Genomic DNA, 17058 nt, shown 5'->3' with positions numbered 1-17058 from the left:
GTAAGCTTTCTGGGCCTTAGTTTTCTTCAGTACAAAATGGACATGTTTACTGCCCTTTCTATTTCCGTGGATTGTATAAAGATCAGATGAAATATAGTTAACCCTTGAACAACACAGGAGTTAGAGGAACTGACACCCCCCAACACACACCCACACAGTCAAAAATCTGAGCATAACTTTAGACTCCCCAAAAACTTACCTGCTAATAACCTACTGCTGACTGAAAGCCTTATGAATAAAATGAACAATTAACACATATTTTAGTGTTATATGTATTGTGTACTATGCCCTTACAATAAAGCAAGCTAGAGAAGAAATCATGAAGAGAAAATATATTTACTGTTCATTAAGTGGAAGTAGGTCATCACAAAGGTCTTTATTTTCATCATCTTTGTGTCAAGGATGCTGGAGGATGAGAAGGGGTTGGTCTTAGTGTCTCAGAGGTGGCAGAGGCAGAAGGAGTAAGCCAAGAAGGTGGAAGGGGAGGAAGAAGTGGCAGGCCCACTTGGTGTAACTTTTATTGAAAAATATCTGCATTTAAGTGGACCTGCACAGTTCCAACCTGCATTATTGAAAGGTCAACTGTAATGTGAAATGCATATAAAAACAATGTGTCTATCATCAAAGCATTATATACTTTATGATTATAAAGTATAAAGTGACCAAGTAATCCTTTAAGGAAAGAGACTGTGTTGCCATATCATGCATATTAACTTCTTGTTGTCTGTCTTCCAAAAAGGATTTGAAGCAAAAGTCACTAATGAAGTCATTGAATTGAATGTGTTATTGGCGATAGAAGTGAAGTGAGAGAAAATCCGAGGAGAAATGCTTTGTAAGAATGTTGAATTCATCTGCTACATAGGCAGTAAATATTTAGGTAGCACATCCTAATAAATGGAATCAAATGTGCAAATTTGATCGTTGTTGGCAAAGAGGGATTTTTAAAACAACTGTAATACACAGTAGATCTAGAGAGATACTGCCTACCAAAAGATAAGATAAAAAGATTAGGATAATAAATTACAAAATAACTTGACTTTGAGTATTTGGGGGAAATGTTGAAACTTACAGAGAAAGAGTAAATTTAGGAAAATAATAATATAACCAGGATAGGACCTTTTTTATATCTGTCTGTAAAGAAGGAGCTAGTTCTTATTAACTTTTCTGAAGATCTGGTATGTCCTTTAAAGCCTGCTTAATCATCATCAACAACAACAACAACAACTCTGTGAAGAAGGGGTGGAGGGATGTTTCTAAGATCTTAGAGAAAATTGTAAGTATATGGTAGAACTTTAAGAAAATCATCTTAATACAAAAAGGATTATAATGGTTTTGGCTGAAATCATTCAGTGTTGATAGTGACCATGTAACTAAAGTTTGTGATTCTTGAATTTGTGTTTTTTATACTTATGTTTTACAAAAAGATTTTATGTCTTCTTCAAGGAGGTTATAAGAATTTTCCCTCGATGATTTTCTGAATCTAATGCTGAAATTGTTCCAGGCTATGAGTAAGTAGTGGAGGGAAGAAATTTGAGTCACGTTACCTCCATTTTTAGTGTCTTCTCTTTAGCTTGTCCCTTCCTTTAGTCAAGGTATCTGTTAGGTTTATAAAAATTTAGAATACCATATCCCTATAATTTTTCATCTAATAATCTCATTGAGGAAACGTAGGAGAAGTTTGAAAGCAAATAGTGGTCGCTGAGAGCTTCTTATGTATCAAATTCTAGATGTTAATATGTAATTTAATCTTCAGAAATGTCTGTTAGACCATAAAATCCTTAGAGCACAGCTTTGGGTTTTCATCTACATAATCTCTCTAATTAACTATATGTTTAATAAGTGTATACAGTTAGATAAACACTGAATGAGTAAATAAGTCTATAAATTATTTTCCTCATTTTAGAGAAAATAAAATGGGTGTCTGAAATTAAGTATATCAGTAGTCTCGTAGCTACTAAGCGGCAAAACTTTAACCTGTATGTACTCTTTTTATTATTATTATACTTTAAGTTCTGCGATACATGTGCAGAACATGCAGGTTTATTACATAGGTATACACGTGCCATGGTGGTTTGCTTCTCCCATCAACCAGTCATCTACATTAGGTATTTCTCCTAATACTATCCCTCCCCTTGCCCCACACTCCCTGACAGGCCCCAGTACGTGATATTCCCCTCCCTGTGTCCATGTGTTCTCATAGGGCAAGTCCCACTTATGAGTGAGAATATGTGGTGTTGGTTTTCTGTTCCTGTGTTAGTTTGCTGAGAATATGGTTTCCAGCTTCATCCATGTCCCTGAAAATGATATGAATTCATCCTTTTTTATGGCTGCATAGTATTCCATGGTATATATGTGGCACATTTTCTTTAACCAGTCTATCATTGATGGGCATTTGGGTTGGTTCCAAATCTCTGCTATTGTGAATAGTGCTGCAGTAAACATACGTGTGTGTCTTTGTACTAGAATGATTTGTAATCCTTTGGGTATATACCCAGTAACAGGATTGCTGGGTCAAATGGTATTTCTGATTCTAGATCATTGATGAATTGCCACACTGTCTTCCACAGTGGTTGAACTAATTTACACTCCTACCAACATTATAAAAGCATTCTTGTTTTTCCACATACTCTCCAGCATCTGTTGTTTCATGACTTTGTAATGATGGCCATTCTAACTGGCATGAGATGGTATCTCATTGTGGTTTTGATTTGCATTTCTCTAATGACCAGTGATGATGAGCTGCTTTTCATATATTCGTTGGCCACATAAATGTCTTCTTTTGAGAAGTGTCTGTTCGTATCCTTTGCCCACTTTTTGGTAGCATTGTTCATTTTTTTCTTGTAAATTTGTTTAAGTTCTTTGTAGATTCTGGATATTAACCATTTGTCAGATGGATAGATTGCAAAAATTTTCTCCCATTCTGTAGCTTGCCTGTTCACTCTGATGATAGTTTCTTTTGCTATACAGAAGCTCTTTAGTTTAATTAGATCCCATTTGTCAATTTTGGCTTTTGTTGCAGTTGCTTTTGGTGTTTTAGTCATGAAGTTATCACCCATGCCTATGTCCTGAATGGTATTGCCTAGGTTTTCTTCTAGGGTTTTATGGTTTTAGGTCTTATGTTTAAATCTTTAATCTATCTTGAGTTAATTTTTGTATAAGGTATAAGGAAGGGGTCCAGTTGCAGTTTTCTGCAACACCATTTATTAAATAAGGAATTTTTTCCCCATTGCTTGTTTTTGTCAGGTTTGTTAAAAATCAGATAGTTGTAGATGTGTGGTGTTATTTCTGAGGCCTCTGTTCTATTCCATTGATCTATGTCTCTGTTTTGGTACCAGTACCATGCTGTTTTGGTTACAGTAGCCTTGCAGTATAGTTTGAAGTCAGGTAGCATGATGCCTCCAGCTTTGTTCTTTTTGCTTAGGATTGTCATGGCTATATGGGCCCTTTTTTGTTTCCATATGAAATTTAAAGTAGTTTTTCCTAATTCTGTGAAGAAAGTCAATGGTAGTTTGATGGGAATAGTGTTGAATCTATAAATTACTTGGGCAGTATGGCCATTTTCACGATATTGATTCTTCCTATCCATGACCTTGAGATGTTTTTCCATTTGGTTGTGTCCTCTCTTATTTCCTTGAGCAGTGGTTTGTAGTTCTTCTTGAAGAGGTCCTTCACATCCTTTGTAAGTTGTATTCCTAGGTATTCTCTTTGTAGCAATTGTGAATGAGAGTTTGCTCATGATTTGGCTCTCTATTATTGGTGTATAGGAACGCTTGTGATTTCTGCACATTGATTTTGTATCCTGAGACTTGCTGATGTTTCTTTTCGGCTTAAGGAGATTTTGGACTGAGATGTTGGGGTTTTCTAAATATACACTCATGTCATTTGCAAACAAAGATAATTTAACTTCCTCTCTTCCTATTTGAATACCCCTTATTTCTTTCTGTTGCCTGGTGGCCCTGGCCAGAATTTCTAATACTATGTTGAATAGGAGTGGTGAGAGAGGGCATCCTTGTCTTGTGCCAATTTTCAAAGGGAATGGTTCCAGCTTTTGCCCATTCAGTATGATATTGGCTGTGGGTTTGTCATAAATAGCTCTTATTATTTTGAGATATGTTCCATCAATTCCTAATTTATTGAGTGTTTTTAGCATGAAGGGGTGTTGAATTTTATCAAAGGCCTTTTCTGCATCTATTGAGATAATCATGTGGTTTTTGTCATTGGTTCTGTTTATGTGATGGATTACATTTATTGATTTGCATTTGTTGAACCAGTCTTGCAGCCCATGGATGAAGCTGAGTTGATTGTGGTAGATAGGCTTTTTAATATGCTCCTGGATTCGGTTTGCCAGTATTTTATTGAGAATTTTCGCATCGATGTTCATCAGGAATATTGGCCTGAAATGTTCTTTTTTTGTTGTGTCTCTACCAGGTTTTGGTATCAGGATGATGCTGGCCTCATTAGTCCCTCTTTTTCTGTTGTTTGGAATAGTTTCAGAAGGAATGGTACCAGCTCCCTTTTGTACCTATGGTAGAATTTGGCTGTGAATTCGTCTGGTCCTGGGCTTTTTTTGGTTGATAGGCTATTAATTACTGCCTCAATTTCAGAACTTGTTATTGGTCTATTCAGCGATTTGACTTATTCCTGGTTTAGTCTTGGGAAGGTGTATGTGTCCAGGAATTTATCCATTTCTTCTAGATTTTCTAGTTTACTTGTGTAGGGGTGTTTATAGTATTCTCTGATGGTTGATTGTATTTCTGTGGGATCAGCGGCGATATCCCCTTTATCATTTTTTATTGTGTCTATTTGATTCTTCTCTCTTTTCTTCATTAGTCTGAATAGCAGTCTATCTATTTTGTTAATCTTTTCAAAAAATCAGGTCCTGGATTCACTGATTTTTTGAAGGGTTTTTTGTGTCTCTATCTCCTTCAGTTCTGCTCTTATCTTAGTTATTTCTTGTCTTCTGCTAGCTTTTGAATTTGTTTGTTCTTGCTTCTCTAGTTCTTTTCATTGTGATGTTAGGGTGTCAATTTTAGATCTTTCTAGCTTTCTCCTGTGGGCATTTAGTGCTGTAAATTTCCCTCTAAACACTGCCTTAGCTGTGTCTGAGATTCTGGGATGTTATGTCTTTGTTCTCACTGGTTTCAAAGAACTTATTTATTTCTGCCTTAATTTCGTTATTTACCCAGTAGTCATTCAGGAGCAGGTTGTTCAGTTTCCATGTGGTTGTGTAGTTTTGAGTGAGTTTCTTAATCCTGAGTTTTAATTTGATTGCATTGTGTTCAGAGAAACTGTTATGATTTCTGTTATTTTGCATTTGCTGAGGAGTGTTTTACTTCCAATTATGTGATCAATTTTAGAATAAGGTCTCTGTGGTGCTGAGAAGAATGTATATTCTGTTGATTTGGGGTGGAGAGTTCTGTAGCTATCTATTACGTCTGCATGGTCCATAGCTGAGTTCAAGTCCTGAATATCCTTGTTAATTTTCTGTCTCATTGATCTGTCTAATATTGACAGTGGGGTGTTAAAGTCTCCCATTATTATTGTGTGGCAGTGTAAGTCTCTTTTTAGTTCTCTAAGGACTTGCTTTATGAATCTGGGTGCTCCTGTATTAGGTGCATATATATTTAATATAGTTAGCTCTCCTTGTTGCATTGATCTTTATTATTGTGATGCACTTCTTTGTCTTTGTTGGTTTAAAGTCTGTTTTATCAGAGAGTAGAATTGCAACCCCTGCTCTTTTTTTGCTTTCCATTTGTTTGGTAAATCTTCTTCCATCCCTTTATTTTGAGCCTATGTGTGTCTTTGCATGTGAGATGGGTCTCCTGAATACAGCACACTGATGAGTCTTGACCCTTTATCCAATTTTCCATCTGTGCCTTTTAATTTGGGCATTTAACCCATTTACATTTAAGGTTAATATTGTTATGTGTGAATATGATCCTGTTATTATGATGCTAGCTGTTATTTTGCCCATTAGTTGATGCAGTTTCTTCAGTGTCGACGGTCTTTATATTTTGATTTGTTTTTGCAGCGGCTGATACTGGTTGTTCCTTTCCATATTTAGTGTTTCCTTCAGGAACTCTTGTAAGGCAGGCCTAGTGGTAACAGAATCCCTCAGCATTCGCTTGTCTGTAAAGGATCTTATTTCCCTTCACTTATGAAGCTTAGTTTGGCTGGTTGTGAAATTCTGGGTTGAAATTTCTTGTCTTTAAGAATGTTGTATATTGGCCCCCACTCTCTTCTGGCTTGTAGGGTTTCTGCCGAGAGATCTGCTGTTAGCCTGATGGGCTTCCCTTTGTGGGTAACCTGACCTTTCTCTCTGTCTGCCCTTAACATTTTTTCCTTCATTTCAACCTTGGTGAATCTGACGATCATGTGTCTTGGGGTTACTCTTCTCAAGGAGTATCTTTGTGGTGTTCTCTGTATTTTCTGAATTTGAATGTTGGCCTGTTTTGCTAGGTTGGGGAAGTTCTCTTGGATAATATGCTGAAGTGTGTTTTCCAACTTGGTTCCATTCTTCCCGTCACTTTCCAGTACACCAATCAAATGTAGGTTTGGTCTTTTCACATAGTCCCGTATTTCTTGGTGGCTTTGTTCGTTCTTTTTCATTCTGTTTTCTCTAATCTTGTCTTCACACTTTATTTGATTAAGTCAATGTTCAGTCTCTGATATCCTTTCTTCCGCTTGATCGGTTTGGCTGTTAATACTTGTGTATGCTTCACAAACTTCTCATGCTATTTTTTTCAGCCCCATCAGGTCATTTATGTTCTTCTCTAAACTGGTTATTCCAGTTAGCAATTCCTCTAACCTTTTATCAAGGTTCTTAGCTTCCTTGCATTGGATTAGAACATGCTCCTTTAGCTCAGAGGAGTTTGTTATTACCCACTTTCTGAAGCCTCCTTTTGTCAATTCATCAAACTCATTCTCTGTCCACTTTAGCTCCTTTGCTGGCAAGGAGTTGTGATCCTTTGGAGGAGAAAAGGCATTCAGGTTTTTGGCATTTTCAGCCTTTTTGTGCTGTTTTTTTCCTCATCTTCATGGATTTATGTACCTTTGGTCTTTGATGTTGGTAACCTTCTGAAGGAGTTTTTGCTTGGTCGTCTTTTTTTTTTTTTTTTTTTTTTTTGATGTTGGTGCTATTGCTTTCTGTTTGTTAGTTTTCCTTCTAACAGTCAGGCCCCTCTGCTGCTGGTCTGCCGGAGTTTGCTGGAGGCCCACACCAGACCCTGTTTGCCTGGGTATCACCTCAGGTGATCCACCCGCCTCATCCTCCCAAAGTGCTGGGATTACAGGGGTGAGCCACCGCGCCTGGCCTGTACTCTTTAATCATCTTACATATGTCAGTTATGAGCTTGATTTTTCAGCACCCTGCAATTCATTCACCCAGAAAGAGAACATAAATGCAATAGTCAAAATAGTTTTCATGTAGAGGATGAAATATAAGACTATCCACAATGTTGCCTTTTTATTTCTGCTTCATTGCCACATTACATCAATGGGTGAGTAACAGTTATACCTCTGAACTATTTTCCACAGAACAGAAATGACCTGTTAGGAGGATTATCTTTGCTTTTGAGTAATATTAGTGGTCAAGAGCTTGAACTAAGTAGTTAGACAAACTTAGTCTCAGTCATGCTACTAACTGGCTCTTTTTCTTTAGGCAAATTTCTTTTGCCTAAAGAACCTCTCTAAGCTTCACTTTTGCCATAAAATGGAAATAATAATACTTACCTTATAGGGCTAATGTGGGGATAGAGATAATATGCTTAGCTCAATAACTTGCATATAGAAGATGCTTGTTTAGAGTTAGTTAAAATTGGATGTTTCTGTTGTTGTTGTCAGCTATTACAAATATTATTATCATCTTTGAATATGGTGATTTCATTTTTCTAGTGGTCCCCTAAACCAGGGAAAAGTCGTTGGAAAATAATCAGAGGGAGTGTATATATATAAATGATGGCCTTTATTATATATTGTACATTAATAAACTTTGCTTCTTAACATGTTGTGAGTACCTTTAAATTTAAACTTTTGGAGAGGATAAAACAATTTTCTTTATTTAAAAAATTTTCCTGGGACTGGCATGGTGGCTCACACCTATAATCCCCAACACTTTAGGTGGCCGTGGCAGGAGGATCACTTAAGCCCGGGAGTTCAAGACCAGCCCAGGGAACATAGCAAAAACCTGTCTCTACAAAAAAAAATAAATTAAAATATTAGTTGGGTGGGTTTGGTGGCATACACCCTGTAGTACTGGCTACTTAAGAGGCTGAAATAAGAGAATCACTTGAGCCCAGGAGTTTGAAGTTCCGGTGAACTGTGATCACACCACTGTACTCCAGCCTAGGTGACAGAGTGAGAACCTGTCTCAAAAAGAAAAAAAAAAAAAAAATTTCTGTCTTATATCTTTGACTTGCAAAAGCCTATATTTTTAGAGTCAGTTTTTTTAGACATTAGTCTGATACAGAAACCAAGGTTCTCTGCAGCAGACCATTCTGAGGTTGTTGGGGGTATTGTTGGAAAAAATGTTATTAGGATTTATTATACATTCTTATATTTATTTGTTTTATGTCAGTGAATCAGTCACCCCTGATTATTGCTTTAGGCCATCAATTGAGGTGCACTGCAAGGGGTAAATTGTTATAGACGTTAGTAAGCTGGGTAAGCAAATTGTTGAGCAAACCTAATTTGTTTGTTAGAGAAAGTGGCCAACATACAGTTTTGAAAATGGAAATATTCATAAATTGGGTGACCATGGTAGAATAGATCCAGTGTGAAATAACCACTATCTTTAAGAATCCTGTACTCATTGGTGAGACTGACAAAAAATGGTACTGTGACTGAGGTAAACACAAGGTTACAGCAGCCCTTAAGAGGAGTACTTTCCTCAGGCTTGGGGAAGGTAAGACAGACAGGAGAGAGGAGTCAGAAGTGTTCACGATATTGATGTCTATTGCCTTGAAGATGAAGTGGGCGTTGGCTAGGTAGATGGAGGGTAGGAGGGGAAGGGGGTAAATTTTTCCAGGTTGAGAGAGCAACATGTTTGAAGAACTATAAGATAGGAGAATAAAATGAGAATACTGGGCGTTAGAGAAGAATGAGATTTTTCTGGATGTAACTTTTTTGCACTAGGTAGCCTATCAGTTAGAGGGTCTGTTTTGTGAAGAAACTAGTCAGTTCAGAGGAGGAAAATGATTGAAGTAGTATTCATTAAACTAAATATGTTATTCTGCTGACTTGGTCAATCAAGTCAGACTTGGATCCTGATACATTTGGGCATCGATTTGTCTTTATTGTTAACTTCGTAACTTGGAAAAGTTTTTTCAAAATCTTCACATGGTTCTCAATACTGGTTTTACAATATAATCACATGAGGAAGTTTTGTAAAAATAAGTGTGGATTTGCTATAAAATGTCCCAATGGAAATTTTTTTAATGTTGGGGGGTGGGGAAATAGATGATAAAAGATTTGCAAAATATTGCTAATCACTGAGAGTTGGTAATATGTTTCCATTATGTTTGTATATGTTTGAGCATTTATATAACTAAAAGTTTAAAAAGTAAAATTAGAATTTTTTATGAACAGCCACCAAAAAATACCCATACTTGGGCCCCATCCTTAACCAATTAGGTCAAAATTTCTTGGGGTTTAGGACCCAGATATCTTTGTTGTTGTTGTTGTTGTTGTTGTTTGAGTTCAACATGTTTATGGTGTGTAGCCATGGTTGAAAACTTTTACTTTATAAGATAGACAAAGCAGGAATTATTATTCTCATTTTACAGGAGAAAAACAGAGGGCTCTGTGGTTTGTTGAAAGGCCACACAGATAGTAAAGAACACAGCCATTACATTATCAGCCTGTTGCCTGGTATCAAAGGAATTAGTTTGTTGCTAGTTAGTGTCACATGATATGTTCAGAACTATACTGTATTGAAGATCTTAGTCCCTACAATTCTGTTCTAGAGCATCCCTAGTTCCTGTTGTTCCTCAGACTGGCAGTGAGTGTTGAGTGCAAGCAACAAAGTTTCCTCAATTGCTCTTATTTGTGAGTGGATGCTTATAGTTCAGCCTGCCATTTTTTTTTTCTTGGCCTGTAAGTAAGAAAGCAAGCTGTGTAAGTGTCTCTAAGAAAGAAAAGATGCTGATACTTTCCTCATGCCCTCTGTGCTAGGGCAGTAAATCTACATGCAAATTAAAGATTTTGGTGACAAATGAGAAACACCTATCATGACTCTGATGTCTTCTTAACTTTCCTGGGTGTTGTTAATTCATAACATAGTTTGAATTGACTTACTATTATTGATTTCTTTATTTATTAGAATGAAAAGGAAAATTTTGCCTTACAAGGGAAATATGGTTATCAGATGCTTTCTTTCTCATAGAATAAAAAGACCTTGTAGGATATAAACTGTGCAAATGACAGTTAAATTGATATGGTGAAGGTTAATGCATGCTCGCTGCATTGATGTTGGAGGTCCCAGTCATTTACCACTATGCTCCTATAATACATGCAGTACATCTTCATTAGGAAGGCATATAGCAATCAGTTTCAGGTTTCTGGATGAGCCTGTGGCCAGGCCATAATTAACCTTTTGAACTTGGAATTGTAGCAGAATGTACTGTTGGCTTAGGTTATCAATTATGGTTAGAGTCAATTAATATTCAAAGAAGGCTTATTGGTGATAGATATTATAATTTACTCATCTTCCTGTTGTGCGCTTAACAAATAGAAATGTTATAACAAATAATTTCGTTTTTTGCTTTTGGAAAGAGATTCCTTGCCAAACAGTTCTATAAGCAACAGCTATTCTTGTTTGGGTTTTTTCTTGGGGTGGAGGGGGGTTCTTAATTTTCAGTATTGTTTTTCAGTTTCCTATGTATGAAGCAATGCAACTAATAAGGGGACTTTTAGAATTACATATGTCAAATTGTACTAGAAAAAAACTCACACATAACATACAAACATACTTTAAAAATAAGCTTAAAAAATTAAAGTTCAAGTGAAATCATGTATTTTATTTATTTATTTGTTTTGAGATGAGGTCTCACTCTGTCACCCAGAGTGGAGTGCAGTGGTACAAACACAGCTTGCTGCAGCCTTAAACTCCTTGGTTCAAGCGGTGCTCCTACCTTACCCTCCCAAGTAGCTGGGACTACAGCCATGCATCACCATGCCCTGCTGATTTTTTTATATTTTGTAAAGATGGGGACTCCGTATGATATCCAGGTTGGTCTCAAACTCCTGGGCTCAAGTGATCCACCCACCTCTGCTTCCAAAAATGCTAGAATTACATGCATGAGCCATCAACCCTAGACGTTAAAATTTTTGTGCCTTCTTTTTCTATACAGTATTTCACTCAAATAAAATAGTATCAGAAAAATGACTGACTGAATTTTGCTTATTTTGGAAAAACTTAATAGAATGTTTATTAATCAGGTAAAACTGAAAATATTAATTGCCAGTCCAAATGAAGGGAAATTTGCCATTTTTATGAATTTAAATTATCTATTATTGTTTAAAGATAACTGCCCAAACTAAGCAGCTATTTGTTTTTAAGCTGCAGTTGTTTATTCTGTTAACTTATCCTGTTAGTTTTAGAAATAATGTTTTATTTAAATCAAATATGTTTTAGAAGTTATTTCTAGAAAAAAGTTGCACTGAGGTTTTATTTATTAAAGTTTTAATTGTAATTTGACTATACATATTGTTTTGAAATGACAGTCGTCCCTCAGTATCTGTGTAGGATTGGTTCCAGGACACCCCACAGATACCAAAATCCATGGATGCTTTGGTCACTTATATAGAATGGTGTAGTATTTACATTTAACCAATGCATGTCCTCTCACATACTTTAAATCATCTCTAGATTATTTATAATAACTAATACAATGTCAATGCTATGTAAATATTTGTTATACTATATTGTTTAGGGAATAATGACAAAGAGAAAGTCCGTATGTGTTCAGTACGGTTGCAACCATCCATTTTTCCCCATATTTTCAATCTGCAACTGGTTGAATCTATAGATGTGGAACCCACAGATATGAAGGTCCAACTGTATAGTGAGAAATTGAGAACATGAATGTCCAGCGCTAAGGCATTGGTTGAGTATATTGTGTACATCACTTTGAAGAAATATTATAGGTATTAACATGATGAGAGGATAGAATTTCAATAACTTGGGAAATTATACCTTAAAAGTTAAAAAGTAGGTTAGAAAATTGCATATTTAGGGATGAGATGAGGGTTATTGAGAAAGACTGGAAGGAAGTATACTAAAATGTAAACGGTGGTCTCCTATAAGTGGTAGTATTATGTCTTTTTTCTTATTTATGTATTTTATCATATAAACATTTTTTTCTGAAATGTTTGTCAGTATCAGTGTAGCAGAGTGTGTAAGGCCTGACTGCCTGGTTCAGATTCCAGCTCTGTTACTTCCTGGCTGTGTGGCTGTGTGACATTGGACAAGTGTTTATATTCTTTATGCTTCAGTTTCCTCGTCTGTAAGATGGGTACAAGAACCTGTCTTGTAGGATTGATAGGAAGATTAATTGTATATTAATAATAATATATTTGGAGTTAAACTAAGTAAGCACATAATCACATAATGCTGTGAGTGCTGTAACCTTGTCTGCTCCATTCTGAGCATAGCCCTTCTAGTGTTGTAGCATAGTGCACAGCCTGTTGCTTTACTGCTCACCGTTAGCCTTCATATCTGTCTTCCTTCTCTGTATCTCCATCTGTATGTCTCATGAGCTCTGTAGGGGAGGCAAAAACTTTTTCCTCTACCCCTTCTACATTTTCTGACTGTGGCACTGTACATGATACTACCAAAAGACAAATTACCAAGGGAAAAGCATACAAATTTTATTTAGTAACTTTTACATGTACATAGGAGCCTTCACAAGAAAAGTGAAGATCCAAAATATAGACTGTCACCAGACTCATGAAAAAGGAAGCACTGATTGATGGATCTGGTAAAGGAACAGCAGTGCAAGAGATGATTTTATCTTAACTTCTCTTAAAGAGTTCGTGTAGCCAAAATAGAGTTGTCTGTCTGTGGTAGCAATGACCTGCTTGCAGCATAATATCCTTTGTTTCCATGGTGTAATCTTTTAAGCATCTGCCTTTTTTGTTGGGACACAATCTGCCATTTTTATCCTGTAAGCATTTATTAAGGTATATAATTTGCAAGGAATTAAACAAAGCTCTATAAAAAATTTTAGAGATAGTGCAAGAAACAAAGCAGGAAAAATCCAGGCCCTTCTTGGCTTTGTCAAGTATTAGCTCTATGCCCACAAGCAAAGTTATATAAATTGCCTGAGTCTTGGTTTCTCCTTTAAAGCTTGGGGATAAAAATCCCTACTTCAAAATCATGTCTGGCATAGAGTAGATACTTAATAAAAGCTGGTTTTCTTTCTTTCTTCCTGCTTCCCCATATAGCATGTGTACAGAATAATTATAATCAAGGAACCCACCTAAACTGCAGGTTGCAAATCTCTCTGAAGATGTATTGCTAAACAATCTCCTGCTTAAATAGTCACTGTTACATCATCTGCCCTTCATGTGATCACACATCTTTTCCCTGCCTACTAAACTACCAGTGGTTAATTTGTTTAGATTTGAGCATTCTTGGCAGTCGTTACCCATGCTACTACAACTTAGAAATAGAGAAAAATTATATCACTCTTGGGATGGGAATGCAGTCATTGTGTGTGAACAGCCATTCATCCATTCGCTCATTCATTTACTGACAAAAATTTTAGTACCTGCTATGTTCCAGACATGGAACAGACATGGTCCAGACAAATACCATAATTCTTACAATGTAATAGATATTTTAATCTTAGCTATCGTATTATTATCCAATATCATTATATACCAGGCCAAGCTCTTGAAATGAATTGTTTAATTTATACAATGGTTCCTCCAATGTAGGTGCTATAATTAACCTTCATTTTACAGATAAGGAAATTGAGTCCTGGAGAAGTTAAGTGATATGCCGAAGTTCACATAGCTAATTAAAAAAGGAGCTAGGATTCAGACCTAGGCACTTTGAGTCTAGAATGTGTTATTTTAACCTCTGTGCCAGGAGGTATCAAAGTGAGTTTCAGGGACTTACTAGAGATCCCCAAGACCCTTTCAGGGAGTCAATGAGATCAAAATTACTTTTAAAATAATGCTAGAATAATATTTACCTTTTCACTCTCATGAATATACAGTGGAGTTTTCTAGAAGCTCTATGCCATTATGGTATCACAACAGATTGAATGCAGACGCAGATATGAAAGAGACTTATAAAATGTAAAACAGCACCACTCTAATTTAAAAAGTTTTTGTTTCAGAAAATACAGCTTTTTCACAAAAATGTATTATTTATATTAACATGCCATACATGTATTATTTTAAAATAAATTAATATTTTTTAATTCTCAGTTTTAATTTCTAATATGGTAAATATCAATTGACATAACCTATATAAATAAAAGCTTCCTGGGTTCTTCAGTAATGTTTTTAAATTATGAAAGCATCTATGCACAAAAAGTTTGAGAACTGCTACTCTACAGTGTTAGAACCTTCCTCATATTTCAGAACCTCGTATTTCAGAACCTTTCTTTTGGCATACATTTTGTATTTTTTAAGTTAACCTCCCAATTTCAGACAATCCAGCCATTCTGTTAAGAAAAGCCTTTCTTACAAGTTTTCAAAATTGTTAGCAGTAATACTTGAGACCTTTGTATATTCTTTGACCCTGTTTACCTGCTCCAAGAGCTTACAGTACATACCAGAATATCATGATTCTGGTGTACTTGAGTCACTTTTAAAGTAAATTTTTTGAAATACATAAAATGATTTTTTAATTAAAGCAGATTGGGTATAAATGTTTATATTTCAGTATATCACTGGTATGACAACTGGTATATCACTGTCTCTAAAAGTTTATTCAGCCACAAAGGGAATATTCTGTTTTCTTTCTTAGATAATGAAATGGCTGAATGTTTTAACACACTTTATTGTATAATATATTTACCAGCATTTTAGAAGCATTATAGAGTATGGCACACTAGATGGTTTTTAATAGAACTGTTTATTTCATTTAACAGTTGTTAATCATATGCCAGAACCTTTGCTTAAGTACCAGGGACACGGACTAAATGTGGTCTTGGTTCTTAAAAATCTTATGAGTGGCCAGGTATGGTAGCTCAAGCCTGTAATCCTAGCGCTTTGGGAAGCCAGGGCAGGAGGATCACTTGAGGCCAGGAGTTTGAAACCAGCCATGGCAATTTAGTGAGACCCTGTCTCTACAAAAAAATTTTTTAAATAGCTGGATGTGGTGGTGTGCGCCTATAGACCCAACTGCTTGGGAGGATGGCTGCAGCCCAGGAGTTCAAGAATGCAGTGAACTATGATTATGCCACTGCACTCCAACCTCGGGGACAGAGCAGGACCCTGTCTCTAAAACAAAACAAAACAAAAACTTTATGTGAGGGGAGATAAAAAAAGAAAACAAATGAAAGATATTTTTGCCAAGCTACTATTAAACTTCTTAAAAATAACATCTTTTTTGTTCTTGATGAATGATGATTATCATTGATTCTATGTGAATAAAAGGTAGCCTATTTGATATGAGTATTGTATGTTAGTAAATTCTACTTCCATTATGAAATGGAAATTATTGAGGTCTAATACAATGATAAAGTATTTCATAAAACAATGGCTAAATATTCTATTTCTAATCTCTTTCAAGATAAAATGAGATAATGTTGTCTATGTATATAGTGGACACAGAGACTGTTCACTCTAAGACAAAGTTAATTGCCATGAGTTTGAGTTTGTACATGTGATCATCAAAAAGAACAGTATCCTGAATTTCCCAGAAAGTTGTGAAACATGTAGGTGTAGATTTTAAATAACTAAACTGCATTTCCAAATATTACAGTGAATGTATACCCCTTCTTATGCTGAACGAACTGATCGCAGTTTAAATTTTTGCAGCTAGGAATGCTTTATAGGTCTGCCTTACTTATATACTTACTTAGTGCACAATCTAATGGGATTCCAACAAGTATCACATTACTGGTATTTCACGGGAAGGGGGAAGTGGGACTCCCATGTGGTAAATATCATGAGCTTAGAATTCATAGATGACAGTTTGTCCAGAAACAAAGTTAAAAATCTGAAACTTGCTAGCAAAATTTTTACTACTAAAAATTTTATTCTAATGAAGTATGAACTTGGTATTACCTAAAACTTAGTAACATCTTTTGAGATGCACAGTGTCAAGCTAACCTAGAACAGTATCTGAATCCTAGCCCAACCATTTAGATTATGTGGAGTTTCTAGGGCCCAGTAAAAATGGACATGAATAAAGAGGTACATTTTAATGAAATTGTGGCTTTGTTTTGAATTTTTAAATGTTGTATAGATTAATGATCAGTTTTACTAACTTCTTGTAGAGAGAATTAAAGACAGATAAATTTAAGATTTCTTGGCTTGGTATTTCTTCCTGTTACAGGAGGAGGGAGATGTAGTTAGAGAAGTATACAATGTATTGCTAATTTTGGGGAAATAAAAAATGTATTTTTATAACACCAGCTATTACTCAATGAAATCTTCCTGACTGAAAAAGATACTGTGATTTTTTTTTTTTCTGGGGAAGGGGCAAATTGCCCCTGCCCTCTCATCTTCTACTAAGAGGGACTCAGAATCTCTGGGGTGATTTGAGAACTTTTATGTTTATCAAAGTGATGATGGATGGTGGAAAGATGGGGAAAAGTATTCCAAGAATGGGAATTAAAATATTAATAACACTGGCGTAATGGCTGGAGTCCTGAGCACTGTCTTACTAGCCTGCCGATTTTATTTTTTAAAATTCTTGGTTTTCTCTGTTTTAAAACATTTTCTAATTGACACATAATAATCGTGCATATTTATGGGGCACATAGAGATGTTGTGATACATATAATGTATAGTGATCAGATCAGGGTTATTAGCATATCCATCATCTCAAACATTTATCATTTCTTGGGAATATACAATATCTTCTATTTAAAATTG

At 35.7% G+C, this 17058-nt stretch overlaps 1 protein-coding gene across 1 annotated transcript in view; it reads left to right on the top strand.

Moving 5' to 3' along the window:
* Positions 1 to 17058, top strand: part of RANBP17 (RAN binding protein 17) — a 431565-nt gene that overhangs the window by 218404 nt on the left and 196103 nt on the right. The window lies entirely within an intron of this gene.

This window comes from Macaca thibetana, chromosome 6 (assembly GCF_024542745.1).
Source record: "Macaca thibetana thibetana isolate TM-01 chromosome 6, ASM2454274v1, whole genome shotgun sequence".
Lineage (NCBI taxonomy): Eukaryota > Metazoa > Chordata > Mammalia > Primates > Cercopithecidae > Macaca > Macaca thibetana.
Note: the sequence above shows the minus strand (reverse complement) of the source record. Positions and strands in the feature narration are given on the sequence as shown.